The sequence below is a fragment of the Plectropomus leopardus genome, chromosome 1, assembly GCF_026936395.1.
Source record: "Plectropomus leopardus strain MGB_pleo_1.0 chromosome 1, ASM2693639v1, whole genome shotgun sequence".
NCBI lineage: Eukaryota > Metazoa > Chordata > Actinopteri > Perciformes > Serranidae > Plectropomus > Plectropomus leopardus.
Window position 1 is genome coordinate 9,837,644 of NC_142176.1, and position 15,298 is coordinate 9,852,941.

Genomic DNA, 15,298 nt, shown 5'->3' on the forward strand with positions numbered 1-15,298 from the left:
TATACTGCTTCACATAACACTGCAGCCAAGTATATGTAGTCATGCAAAGCCAAACCTATCTCCAAAGTGCTGTGTCAGCACTCCAGAAAGGTCTGGAAGCACAAATGATCATTCTGTTATGGGGGGAAATGCTCTGGCTTGTTTGTAATTCTTTAAACCAATCACAACTGCTGAGATCGAGCTTAGCCCACAATGCAGTGCCGGGCTGGAACTTGTTTGGGTAAAACATTTGCACATGGGGAGGGAAGCATTGTCATTAAAATGTCTGATTCTCCACAAAAGAAAATGTCACAAAATGATGATATCACAGAAGCTCCTGTGAAGGGATCTGTAGTTTGGTGAAGTCAGTGAGTGTGTTTACATGGACATCAATTTCCTTTTCATGAGGCTTATGCCAGTTACGATCATATTAGGGAAAGAGAAATCGAGTTATTCATATTCCGAGTATACATCCCTGTTTCTTTCAGAGTGCTCCAGTGGCACATTTTGGTTTTTATTAACTAAAAATGTTGTTTCCATGCTTAAACACATGACAAAATACTCCAAAAACCCGATCATAAATAGGTTATTCATGTCCATGTAAACTCACTGACATTTTTTTTTTGTTGTTGTTCTTTTAAATCAAGACTGAAGATGTTTCTGTTTGCCACTGCATTTTATGAAATATTTATCCATTTCTTGCACTGCACTGTAACTTTTATTCTCGTGTTTTATACTTGTCTAAGCTGACGGTAACAGGCTGATAGAGGGGAGGAGAACGCCGGCCTAAATCGCCAGCCAATGACAGGCCGCATTCAACATCCAGTGCTGTAACTGCTGCGACAGATGAGTTCATATCACTTCTAACATTTTTTTTTCATTTATTCTGCAGCAGAGGAGAGAGAGAGCAGTAAAATGCTGACTGTTATTCAGGAATACAGGGAACTACTACTCAGGCTGCATTTGAGTTCAACCACATGACAAGTGATTGCAAAATCACATCTCCTAGGACGTCATCAACTTCAGTGGAACATTTTAAAACCCACTCACACAAAATGTGCTGGTGGCTGAAATGAAAGGACACTACAGGACCCTGAGTGCCCCAAACACTCAATGAAATGTTTCCAAAGCAAAACATCTTTGTGTTCAATCTATCTTTTCAGCCACTGCGCCTCGGTCTATCCCAGAGACTCCGAGAGGCTTTTCATTATGAAACCACAAGCCCCGCTGGAATTGGACGAGAGGAACTGACAAATTTAACCCAGTCTAGCCTCCCTGGCAAGTTAATATCACGTCTTGCTTTATTATAAGTAGAGAGTGCAGCGAAGGAGTAAACACTTTGGAACGCGGTCGCCATTTCCTTCCTCCAGCATAAATGGTAACATCGCACTGACATGGATAGTGCCAAAGTCGGAGTAAGTGCAATTGCTTTGCATTTGTCCTCATCCATTATTCAAGCGCTCCCACCCTAAGAGTCACACAGTGGTATTGTTTAGATAAATAACACCAATTATCAGTTCTGCAGGGATGGAGGAAAGCTAGAAAAATAATTAAGAGGGTATGAAGGTATTTTAATAATGCAGCGAATGGAGAGAAATAAGTGGCTGAATGTTAAATGCAGTTTAAAATATGCCTGCTCTCTTCCAGGGAAATGGCACGTCTCCAGGGGAGAGCGAGACCAGAAAGAGAAGGAAAGGGAAGGAGACAGAAAAGAGAGATGCTATGTCAATGGTTCAGCTATTTAACTACTAGGAGGTAATTTCTCTACCTTACGGCACCGAGTCCCCAGTGTGAGATCCAAAGAGAGAAGCAATGTAATGCGCGGTCCATTATGGTGGCAATATGGCAGGTTGTCCTCAGTGCACTTAGTTCTCTTGAAAGCACAAACAATTACTGCAAAACGCTGCAGAAAATGACTGAATTGAATAGATTTTTTCCACTCTCACATTGGGGAATAGAGGGAAGACAACACCGCATTCCAACTACGCTGTGCTATTGTTTCCACACTAATTCACTGATGGAGAGGAATAGAGGAGAGAGAGGGAGGGGACAGTGCCCTCACTCTATCTCAACTGAAAGTGTTGGACCTTTGCTACTCTGACTGAAGCGTCAAAGCCTGACTGATTAGCATGATTAGGGTGTCAGCAGATGTTTTTTTTTTTCAATCTTGTGTGTGCCCCTTTTGTGTCATTCTGTGTCTCCTCTCAATATTCTGACGTTTTTGTAGGTCTGTAAATGTAGTGCAGCTGCATCATGAGCTCTTCTTTTTCCTCAGCAGCAGTTTAAAGAGTTGCTGGGTGGATGACTGATCTTTTGATCCAGGCAGAGCTGATCAGGTCAATGGATGAGAGGAGCAGCTGCTGCAGAGGTGAGTGAAAGCAAACTTTTAGACCTGGCACAATAAACAGTTAAGTCTCACTTTCACTGCTGCTATAAAGATTACTGAGGTGTGATTAACAGACAGAAAACTATCTTCCTAGATAAAAACACTTGTTGAAAAAGTTTTTCTGTAATTTGGAGATTAAAAAAAAGGTAATAAATCTAATATACTGCAATACTCAACATATTGCAAACATAAATTGCTTAAATTGCAACAATATTGTATTGCTACTTAATTATTGTGATAATATCATATTGGGGGCCCTCTGGTGATTCCTATCCCTACTTCTTATGACGGCATGAGTGTCATTTTTACAGAAATCAAACTGTTCCACTGCCATGTTTCAAATCTGATTTTACTTCAAGTAATGTGCAGCTATGGCTGCGATGCAAGTAAAGCAAATTTTCAGAAGAGTGTATTAGATCTGCTGATGCAAAGATGGCACAAGTGCTCACACATACAATATTTTATTTTGAAATTTCCTCCAGGCGTACGTGGATGAGAGATTCAAGAGAATAAACAGCGGTTAAGAAAAAGAAAGAAAAAAAGATCAACCGCGTCCAAAGCCAACACAACTTTGACTCTTTGCAGTAAGCGAGTGGTTTTAAACCAAACTGAAGTAAGCAGCTGATTTCAGGAAAATCGATACATTCAGAGCAGCTGAGTGTACATACTGGGCAGAATGTGACAACACCAGAAAATATATTTCACTGATGGTGTACATGACAGATGGAGAGAGAGCAGAGTGGAGTAGCAGTGGGGGGATTTGTCACTCCTGCAGACCAGAGGCACCATGGCATGCTTAATCATCTCTGCTTTACGCTGCTGGAACAGTGGGTGTGTGGGTTGAGCAGAGCTTCCAGGCTGTAGCCTGGCTCCTTTCCAGTCAAAAGACCATCTTCAGCCGCTCTCTATCTGAGGAGAAAACTGAATGGGCTTGAGGGTCCTGCGGCATCCTATCAGAGCCAAAACAGCCGCCTTTAGCAGCTTTTTATCCCCGTCGTAGGAGCAGTAGGGGAGGGCTTAGCTTCAGCTGTACTGCCTAACAAAATGGCGAACCATCTGCTTTCAGTTGCAGACACAACATCCACTGTCAGCAAAGCAGAGCAGGGGAAAGAGAAGGAGATGGGGCTGGAGATGGAGGTGACCTAGGGGGTGTGAGGGGTGGACAAGAAGCTAAGGGTCTGACTTGACCTCAGCTTCATTTACAAGTGTTTTTTTCCACAATATCTCCACATGAAATTATTTCCTTTTAAAAAAACTACGATACCACCAGCAGCAGTCAAACTGCAGGAAGACAAACAGACATGCGAACAGACAACAAAGCAAAACAAAGATGCCCTTCATAGTGGTCAAAGTCCAAACTATAATAACACAGGAAGGTGGAACAGTTTAATCAATGCTGGGCCCACTGTGCACAGACTAAACAAATATTTTGATGAAAAGCAACACCGGCTGCCAAAAAGCTTTCACTTTGACCAAATGTCTTGTATTTCCATGCTTTGGAGCACACAGAAACTAGAAATCAGAAGAAAAGTAGATTTGGAACCTAACCCTGGTTGCGAGGTCTAAACTTGTGATACTCAACTTAAGGCTCGCAGGCCAAATCTGGCCCCTATAGGGTGCCAGGTGCCCCCCCCACCATTTTCTGATTCACTTTAAAAATAAAGTGATTCACACGGGGGACTGTTTTGTACTTTGAGTATACACAAGGTGATAGAGTGCATAAAATATCATCAAAATTAAGCTTTTTTACAAAAAAGGCCAGTGATAGATTCCCACGCAGAGGCCTGACACGGGTCCCAGCTAAGTCCCTAATGTCCTAAAATCCGAGAAATGTCCTAAAATCTGAGAAATGTCCAAAAAGCCTAGAAATAGCCTTAAATCTGATAAACATTCTAAAGTCCTAGAGACATCCTAAAATCCTAAATAAAATTGCAAAGGTGGCCCCAAGGCAAAGCAAGTTGAGTATTCCTGGTCTAAACAGTGTGCTATTAAAGTGGTAATTTCATTTCTTTGAAACTCTCCTGAATTATTTTTAGAAAATGAGGTGTAATGTATGAGTACATATACCAAAATACTCTAACTTCATCTGTTTATTGGGCCCCTTAGGAATAACAACAAAGCCCAAATATCAAATAACACCACAAGCAATTTCACCCAAAAAAAGCTGGAAAACCAAGTCTGTGGTTATTAACCACAATATTAGCCGCTAATATCAAAAGGTTAACAAGCCCCATCTTTCCTGTAAGAGAGAGAGGGAGACAAGCAGGCGAGCTAAATGAGCCAGATAAGGCCAAGATCTCAGCAGGAAGCAAGGATCTCTATCTGCAACATTACAAAAGGGAAAAAAAATTCACCCCTCACAGACTTCAACAAGCTTCAACTTTTAGGTCAAAGGAAAAGTTTACTTTTGGCGACTAACAAGGCTGGGAGTGAGTGAAAAAAATTCAAATGAACACCTACAGAACGAGCTGCGGCCTCTTGATGTATTCTGAAGCGTTCATTGAAAGAAAACTCAACAGAGCGTATGTTCCCATACATCATTAAAGTGCAGGGAAAGTATCTAACCAAACCTCGCTGAAACAGAATGTAATGGGAAAAAAAAGGAGATGAATTTCACAACAATGGAGTATTCGGCCTCTTGTACAAAAACCTTTTGGTCTTGTAATGCAGTCATCTATGATATGCAACGGCCCAGATGACTGCTTCACCTGTTGCAATGCAGAGCACACACATCTTTACACCAGAATTTATTAGTAGTGAAACACTGCGGGCTTTTAACAACACAGCTGCAGAGTTAAAATAGGAAGGGGGTGTTAGAAACCACATTACGGTGTGGGAAGTCTAATCTATTCAGGCCCAGCAGTGTGGGAGCCCCCGTTTGTCTTTGAGAAATAGGAGCCACCACACCGGGCAAGGAGAGCAAGGGGCTAGAAAATGAGGCTGTCTGCTTGATAAGTATGGGCTGTTACCTCTGTCCCAAATCCACTTTGCTCAGCAGTCATAAAAGGTTTGGGAGCCCAGCTTAAGGTGGTGCCCTGATACGCTGCCTCGCTCTCTCCCTCACAGTTTCTCCCTTGCTCTCAGATGAGAGAGACAGAATGGAGACATGGAGCTTGTGCTGCATTTCCCATCATGAGCCGGCGTTGAAAGCATATTTCTGGATGTTACAGGGCTTACTGTCAAGGTGAGGTGTGTGTGAGCTCAGGTAATGTGTTCACAGAATGCATGTCAAGACATTTTTTTGCTTCAGGGTTTGCAACAACTCTGTCATCGCCAGAAAAAAAAAGTGAATAACTCACTTGTGCAACATGTATTCTATGATGGGTATTTTTGTGTACCAGCCTATATACAGTTTACAATTCCAGCAGAAAAATACACAGTTTTAAAACCATAGGTGTGATATCCCAGAGGAGGCGGTAAAGAGGAGTGGGCGAGGGTCTGCACTCCACACAAAGACCCCCTGTTCTTTCCTATTCTACCCTTGGCTCAGCAGGAAGCCTCCTCCCTTCTTGACCCACCGTCTGAGAGCAGCCATATTGACTGCCCTCCTTATTGAGCCGCTCTTGAGACAGAGCAGACCACTCAAAACCAGTCACTTTTCCAACAACAGAGGCCTTTCTGTGGCTCGGACTTAAGGGACAAGAAATCCTGAAATGAAAACGGGCATTTACAGCCAATGGGAAATGGTCATTACAGTTTAAGAGGCTAAACAGTAATACAGACATTGTGATCATTATGTAGGAAGCAGGGGTGTCGGTTTTGGTTAATTTTGCTTTTGACAGTCTGACACCCATTAACCGGTGACTAACTGGTTACTTAAAAAAAACAAAATAAAAATTGCAAATTGACACAAAATGCAAGAGGCCTTTCCTTTTCTCTTCCAATGCTCTTTTAGCACTTTTACACAAAGACAGTGTTATAGGGCCTAAAACGACCTTTAAGGTTCAAGGTTTATTTATTGTCATTCTGTACATGTTGACACATGAAAAGAAGAAAGAAGAAATGACTTAACACCTATTTCTTATAACTTTTAAAAAAGGCCGATAATAAGACGGAGAGAGCAACATGGTGAAAACACGATTAAAAACAGGGCAACATGTTAAAAACATTGCTTCCTTTGCATTTCGGCGCTGTTTCCACCTCCTGAGAAAACTCCGTCCCCATATTATGAGATCGTACCTTATGAACGGCGAGGCAGCAGAATGGCACAACATTCCCGCCTTGAACAGGCAGCGTAAAAGGTGCTATTCACTTAGTGAGCTTTAGGGCCACGTTTCTAAGCACAAATGATTTAGAGGAGTTGAAATTTGAATGCCATATGATGTAAATGTCTTTCCTTTTACAGTATTTTCTGTTGGTTTTGCTGACAGACAGCTAACCATGTTACCATGCAGAAATAAAGCCCGCTGCCCAGCCTCCAGTAGAGCTAATGCAAATGGTGGTTTGCAGATCAAAATTGAGCTGCTAACTCACCACGGTTACCTGGGGGGAAGACAGGTTGGGCGAAATGTTTCCTCTTGTGGGTAATTCCCGAATGAGCGGCGCTGCTCGCTAGTTAACACCAGCCCCGGCTCGTGTGCAGTGCAGTAAACTGAAGAGCAACAAAATGAACTTGTTGACCTGCATGAATAACAGGTCAATAATATTCCTGGTGGTTAACAAATTAACAGTTAACCGTTGACATCACTAGAAGGAAACAGTTTTCACAGTCTTTGTTCTGTATTCCTGTTATAAATGTGTCACTGGATCCCTGATCTTCAAGACCTTTATGAGGAAACAACAAGCTGAGCGTAGAAAATCTTTCACAGCCCATCAAGGATAAATGGAAACCTTCCACGCAGGTAAAGGTGGAGGCGGGGGGGCTGCTCTGTAATGAAGCTGAGCACTTCATTCACCGAGCTGCTGCCTCTCCGTTATTTCCATCCCTCCATTGTTTGTCCTTCCACCCTCAGCGTCAGGGTCGCTTTAATGACACTAATGGAAATGGTTGTCTGTGCTTCACTCCCACTCTTTCCTCTCCGCCTCTCCTTCATCTTTATACCTGCGACTCTCTCTCTGCAGAATCCTTCATCTCTCAAAACTCCCGTCTAAAGCCCATCTGTCTCCAAGAAACACCTCAGGGAAATAACAATGATCCCGAGACCGAGTGTAGAGGGACGAGGTGTCTTTAATAGAAGAGGAGAAGGAGCTGCAGCTAACTTCCTTCATTCGATGTATGTATCTATTTGGGGAAAAAAAGGAAAAGGTGTGTCCTTTTCCAATCAAAGGACGAGTACGGAGGTCCCTTCAAGGATTCTAATACAGAGCGGCTGCAAGTTGAGGCGGCTAGCTTACTTTCTTTCATTTTGTTAAAACTGACATTTGGGCACTTGACTTGAAACGAATAAAAGAAGTGAAGATTTGAGTGGAGACATCTTTTTCATTACCAAGAAATAGAAAAGAAAGGAGAAGGGGGCACATTCATTAAGACAGATTAGTGTTTTCAATGCTTTGAGAGACATTTATCTCTTAAAATGAGTCTGGAGAAATCTGAGAAAGGGCAAAATCCCAGGTTAGAGGAACAAACCTCCACTGAAGAACCAAAACAGGAAATGACCTGAAAAAGTGCTAAACACAAAATAGAGATAATAATAATTTATGATAATTATATTAGTTATATAGTTTGGTTTTTTTTGCTTCGTTATTTTCTAATAGATCAGCTTGTCAGATGTTACAGCTCATAGTTCAGTTCATTTTTTTGCAGATTTGTAACAGAACTTTTTCAGACTTAGTGTGGCCGGTCATGTATTTCTTTTGGGAGTTGACACCAGGAACAATATCTGACATGCCTGAGGGAGGTAGCTATGATCGGGGACACCACAACCCACCAATTCTGGTGTTCTCAGCGTTCCCCACAGCAGTTGATGAAATGAGGGGTTGAGGCCAAGCCATAAAGGGATGGACAAAATGATTGGGGCGCCGAGCGCACACTGGCTGTCCTGCGCTGGCACCCGCTCAACTGGCAGATTAAAAAGAGGAAAGGATCCAATTTTTTCAGCTCGCAGTTCTCTGTCATCCTGTCTGCTCGGTGCCATTGTAAAACTCTGGAGGCCCGCAGAAAACATGACAGGGTCAGAGGCGGGGCCGGGTCACTGCTACGCCATCAGCTTTGGCTTCACTGAATAGTGCCAGAAAATGTTGTTCCAATACAAATGTCAGTCTCTCTTTAATCAGATGAAGAAACAGATCCTACTCCAACGATCTGCTGGTTAATGGGATTAGTGAATGCTTTGAGCGCAAGAGTCCGGCAAAATATCAAATTTAAACAACCATGTCTGATGTGCACAGTTTGTAACCTGCAGGGATTTTGATCCTGACTCTGTGTCAGGGAATGGCATTCTTACCCTTTAGTAACCGTGTCATGCTGTAGCATAAGAGTAATTAAAGAGTACTTAATCCCTCTTTCCCAAAAACCACACACACTGACCCGTATTTCCTGTTTTGCAGCGAGAGGCTCAACCCAAGACCACCTTAGAGACACGACTGCTGCTGCAGCTTCTGCAACCTATAACCAGCTCCACAACTAACAGTTTAAATAATAAACCACGGTGTAAGATAAAAATATCCAACTGTTGTTCCAACCAAATAAGTAGTTTGAATGCAACACTTTCCATTTTGAAAGTTTTGGGTCTGCATTAGTCCTTCTTTAATGCATTTTATGTTATCTTAAATCATTGCAAAAAATAAGTGACCTACAGTGAAAAAGCAAGTTTGAACAGCAAATTCTTTTTTATATTGTTGGAATTTTTAGGGCTATATATCATTTAAAACAGGAGTCATCAGCACTTTTTTAGGCCGATTACCCCTTAGGCGAAATAGAGACAGAGCAGGGGACCTACCACTACATAATTTGCATAAAATGAAGGTGTATGTTAAACTTGCCGACAGTAACGTGGTACAGATTAAACTGCCATGCATTAACATACCTAGTATATACTCATAGTGGACCCCCTATGGTTTGACGACAGCCTGTTGAGGACCCATGGTTAAAAAAAATACAACTCCAGTACGATTACCTTTAAAGTAATACTGATGCCAATAGAGTGATTTATTAGATATTTTTTCTACCTTATATAATACTCATCATGTAAATGGAAAGATTCAGTTGCGCAAAATGCCACAGGATACCACAAGCTTGTATTATAGCCATATTTTCGGACATTTTGATGACATCTCGGCATGCTGAACTGCCAACTCAGCCATATACACCACCCTCGACGGACTGTACGGGTTGTAGCTGCTGCGGTCGAAGGCCAAGTTAGTGCCTCGCTTAACCGAAAAATGCTTGGTGACAGCAGAACCATACAAATTGTCACCTTTTTCTATAATTCTTTTTCTCTTTGTGTATTTTGAGTATTTTAAAGGTCAAAAGTCCTGACTGAAGACCACAGTCTCAGGGATAGTTTGACTTTTGTTGAATCACATCATTTTCTTACTTAAGCTGAGTCAGTAAAACCCATAGATTTCTTTTTTGTGTGAGTGTGTGTGAGTGTGTGTGTGTGTGTGTGTGTTCGTGTGTCACAGCATGCAGTTAAAAGAGAATGCTGAATGGCGAGCTGAAAATTGGCTCCTCTGAAAAGTAGGGAAATAGCCCTCCAATGCTGAATGATTCATGCTTTGCACTCATTAGCGTGGCATTAATTTTTCATCAACGTTTACAACAATTACATTTGGAACCCGTGTTTCTGAAATATGCATATTTGTATTCCTCCGCCATGGCAGCGCATTTGAGCTGGATATACATGTAATCAAATTGTGCTCTCAATAATGGAATTAGAGAGTTTACAAATACATAACTCTTAATTAAACTTGATCGTAGCGACACTTAGTAATTAGGCTAAGCTAGACTCCCGTCACTATTCAAAATGCCATCAGAACTGCAGAGACAAAAGAGTCACTATGGGTTTTTCCCACTGTGTAAATACTACCACTACCCCCAAAGCAAACTATCATTTATACCATATATATTCATATATAATTGCAAATGATACCACATTAACCTTGTTATCCTAGGAGACATATATACTAATGTAAATAATTAAATACACAGAATAAATTAATAAAATAATGGATATAAAAATGAAACCGGCTATTATATTCTATTATTTTGAGTATGGCTGAACATCAATACATGAAAGTAACACCTGAAGAACGGACTGCAAGACAAAGCTCCAACAGACGAGGGTGTTTGAGAGGGAGATGGAGATCCAGGAGGGATTGGGTAGACGGAGGAACCTCTCTCACCTCCCCTGGTTGTGATAATTAACCAGCACTGATTGAGGCTTGAATTCCCCCTCTTATCAGGCTCCCCACGGGCCCTCGTTGAAGAACTGGCCCACTGAGACGATGGCGGCACATGCGATCAAACTGTGAGAGCTTGTGTAGAAACGGTGTGTGTGGGTACAGTGTGTGAGAACGTCAAAAACTCCGCCTCACCGTGAATAATTGGAAAGCAAAACAGCGAGAAACAGCATGTTTCTTAAGCTAAATGGGCACCCACGGAGCAGTCAGACTAAAGGTTAAAACCATCACTTAATGTCAGGATTTGAGAATTAGGATAACCTTTCATGGTTATCAGAGAAGGCTGACTAAAAATCTCACTATGGTGGCTTATGCCATTATCTGCTGTTTTTGAGTAAGATTCCCTTCAAATCGAACTCAATACTTGTAACACGATTAAGCAGAGATCAAATGAACATTTCCTTTTGACCTATGAGACATTACAGCATCATTCAAAAAAAACACAATATAGGAGCAGGTGGTGTTTTTAACAAAGAGAGAGCTAGTGTGTGAAATATCAGTAGTAGGGATGTAAACAGCAAGAATATTTTCGACCTGTTATGCATGTCCGACCTACGCTCCACTGGCAAAAATTACCCACTCAGGCACGCTCGAAGTTCAAGTGAGACATGACCTGAGACAACAAATCTGTAAAACAGTGAAAAGAATTCTCTGTCCACAAGTCGCGATGTATATATGTGCCTCACAGACCACTGCCATCTAGTCAAGTCAACTTTATTTATAAAGCCCAGTATCATAAAACACGGTTTGCCTCAGAGTGCTTTACAGCATCACATCAGTCTGCCCTTAGACCCTCACACTGCCTAAGGAAAAACTCCCCAAAAAGAACCCCTGAAAGTTGAATTACATTGATGACAAAAAGAAAAGGCGCATGTCATATTACAATAATGACAATGCTGCCTAAAAGAAACATTACTGCAACCTTTTCCATCGCCGTGTCATTTGTTGCGTGTAACTTTGACTCTTCCAGGACGCACTGAAGTATGAAGGCAGTCATGTTCAAAATGTTTGTAGTGGACGTACTTTCGAACATTGAGGGAGTATAAATGGTACCAGTTAATCTGTGCTTTGCTATGGAAAGTAAAATTAACCAAATCTGACATCCCTAGCCAGTACTATACAGTAAAAAAAAGGAAAGATGAATATAATAGAAAAAATGCCCCAAATTCTTTCAAGACATTGTGATTTTTGAAGTTTTCAGTTAGCTCTGCCATGCATGAGTTATCTGATACGGCTTTAAAAATCAGCGAGCAGTGGGCAAACATGGCCAGGAAGCAGTTGACACACTGGGCAGATTGAGCCCAGTTCCTCCTCTCTACATGAACAACAACAGATGAGATAGTCATCTGAGACAGGAAAGCACATTCATCTTGCCACCCACCAGCTCCACCCCGTCCCCACCAACCCCGATACTAAAGAAAATCATGCGGCTGTAATGAGATATCCTATAGATTTTTTAATGAAACACAATATTGCATTCTCTTGCCCCTGGTTTTCTCTGCTATCACACTCACTCACACAAACACATACACACAGAAAGGAAGGAAAATCAATATAATCCAGTATGCCTTGCAAAGTCAAACACCCGGCAATTTATCAGTATTGGATTTCAAAGTCTGGATCTTTGGCCTGTTTCGTCCTTGACTGCTGTCATTTCTTTTTAATCGTGAAGGAAAAGAATTGAAGGGGATGCCTACATTTCCCTCACAGGGTGGCAATGGTTAATACAGCATCTGGTACGAAGAGCTGAGGATGAAAGTCACATCGGACAAGTCTACTGGAGGTCAAACCCAGCCGCTCAGTTGATCACAGACTCTGGCTCGGGCTCCTTTGAGCGCTCAAGTGTGGCCAATCTCCCTCTGATAAGCTTGCTGCCAATTACCAGCCCCAGACACAAAAACATTTCAAACTATCTCAATTTCCCCCTCTTGTTAAGATAAGCATCTGCATGCAAATTCTGCTAATTACAAGAAGAAAGCTGAGTCACCCGCTTTTAAATTCCCACCGAACATTAGCTGACTATTACAGACTAATTCTTATCACATGAACAGAAATGATAGAATTACTTTCCTCTGAAAAAGAAAAAGTCTTGACATAGTCTCCAATTTGTATCTTTTCTATCTCACACTCAACAACAGTGTCTTCCTCTATAATAACCCCACCACTGTGCCGTTAACTCTTTAAAACCTGAGTAAACTGGCTTTATTTCTTTAAAAAAAATGGGAAGTTACAAGTTATGAGTTACAAAAAAATTATCTGAAATTTAGCACAAAAAAAAGTTTTTAAAAGGTTAAAAATAATAATAAAAATAAAATTAGAAATAAATATATTGAATAAATAATAATAATATAATAATAATTTAAAAAATAATAATTATCATTATCATTATTATTTTAAAAATATAAAGATATATATAGAAATATATATATATATATTTTAGTAGTAGTAGTTTTCTGGACATTTCCTCTATTTCTTTTTTAATAATTATCCCCAGATAATGACTCTCTCTCTATTTTCAGGTCATTTTCTTTACCTTATTTCTTACAATTTATGGGACATTTCTTGCCAATTTGCTCATTGCCTCTTTAGCTCTGTTTTCAAAAGAAATCAAGTCCATTTGTTTAGGTTTCAAAGGTTTAAAATACATGTGAAAGGTGTCTGAATGCAGCATGAGAAAACTGACGTCGCTTAAAGTTTCCAAGGGTTAACCTATGGCACTACAGCAACTGCTTTTATATAAGTAGTATATATGCAGGACTTCTCATGCTTTTCACCCTTTTTTTGTTCTTTTCAGAGTGAGTTGTTTGTGGCTTCAAAGTGGTCGGCGAAGAGGCGCTGTTAGCAGGCTGCTGATAAAAGAGCAGCCAGTCGCTGCATGTTCGCAGAGATTTGGAGGAAACCATTTAACACTGGAGCACGGGAGAGATCAAAGCCTTCGAGCCAACACTGGGAGGGAGACTCAATTACTATTTTACTTGAAACTGGATGTTGCCCCTCCAAAAAAAATATACTCTGGACAAAATATCCAGGGCATATGGAGGAGCATGGGCACAGGGGGGAACGCTATCTGAAGACAGTGGAGTAATAATGGTGGAGTTAAGTGTGGTTACAGGGGTTAAGTGTTTGCACCATGGGCATAGTTAGATTACAAAATGAAGAGGCTGTGTGGGGCATAAAGGGAGGTCTCTCAGATATTATTACTGTAGTGTACAAGACTGTCAAGCTCCCTTTGAAGTCATGAAAGCATCTTTTTTTTCCTGGAGAGAAGCTTTTTTTTATTTGTAACGAGAGTGCACTTGCATCACCTCCCACTTCCAGCCTGCAGATACAGGCCAATTCCCCGCTCAGTCCACAGATATTTCAATCGTCAAGAATAAATACCTTTAAACCCACAACAAGCAAAATTACAGAGCAAAACCTGGGCTCAACAGATAGGACAGCAGACCAAAATATATACCTTGTATTTGCCAACTTTGTCTCCGATAAAGAGTTTGAATCCTCGCGTTTATCTGTTCAGTTTTCCTTTCAATTTCCAGAACATGGCAAAGCAGAAAATGCCATGAAACATCAATTTGGCTCAGGAGGAAGAAATCTTCTCCTCACTGCATTAAGTGCAGGAATGAGAGACCTACTTGGTCTCTGTCCAACCAAAGTCTGACCAGATGTGCCAACAGCTGTAATGCTGTAGGATGCTGTGTCATTTAGCAGATGGGAAGTAGTGGTGTTACATCAGTGTATTAAACTAAGATGACCTGCAGAACTGCACCTCTTCCTATCTGGACATGATGCCAATGAATGAACACTAGATTAATTCAGCGTTTCTGAATAAGGATCTCACAGCATGTTGTGACTCAGCAATTCACCTTAGAAATAATCTGCTTGTACGAAAAAAAACGCTCGACCCGGCTCTATTTTGGTGAACCGTTTCTTAGGCTTGCTCAGAGCTCGATAGGCTCCATGTATGTTGTTGTCTTGTCCAGATTATTATTATGCTTCATCTGCCAGAGTTCACTCTCTCATGATGTGTTGATGATTAAATTAAAGCAATGCTTTTTAACCAAGTGTTCACATAGACAATACGCTATGTCATGAAGGGAATTGTTCATGTACTTGCTTATGTACTATACGCATTACCTCGAGGACTCCACTAGAGGGCACATTAGAGATTGCACTGTAAAAATGATGCAAAAAATAAACATGATTTCACTCAAGTATGTAACTATATTGCTGATTTTTGAGATCACCGCAGATCACAGCAGAAAAAGTGCCGTCATATATGATATGCATCAGGCACGATGTGACAGTGGTGAGTAGGTAGGGCCGCACATTAATCAAATATTAATCACAATCGCAAATTTGGTTTCCCACAATTAAATGTGCAGAATTAATTGCTATATTGACAAAAAAAAAAAAAAGGCGTGCTCAATATCATTAAAAAAAGTCATGATTATCATTTTGGCCATAATAGTGCAGCCCTAGTAAGGTTGTAGTGTTACATCGCTTTAGATAGATATAGCATTTTATCAATTTAAAGTGAAAACATGGATACATATTGTTATCTTGCTGATACACCTTTGTATTGAGATTGTAAAA

The 15,298-nt window shown here is 40.9% G+C and overlaps 1 protein-coding gene across 8 annotated transcripts in view; it reads right to left on the reverse strand.

Moving 5' to 3' along the window:
* neo1a (neogenin 1a) overlaps positions 1–15,298 on the reverse strand; it is a 217,219-nt gene that overhangs the window by 136,604 nt on the left and 65,317 nt on the right. The window lies entirely within an intron of this gene.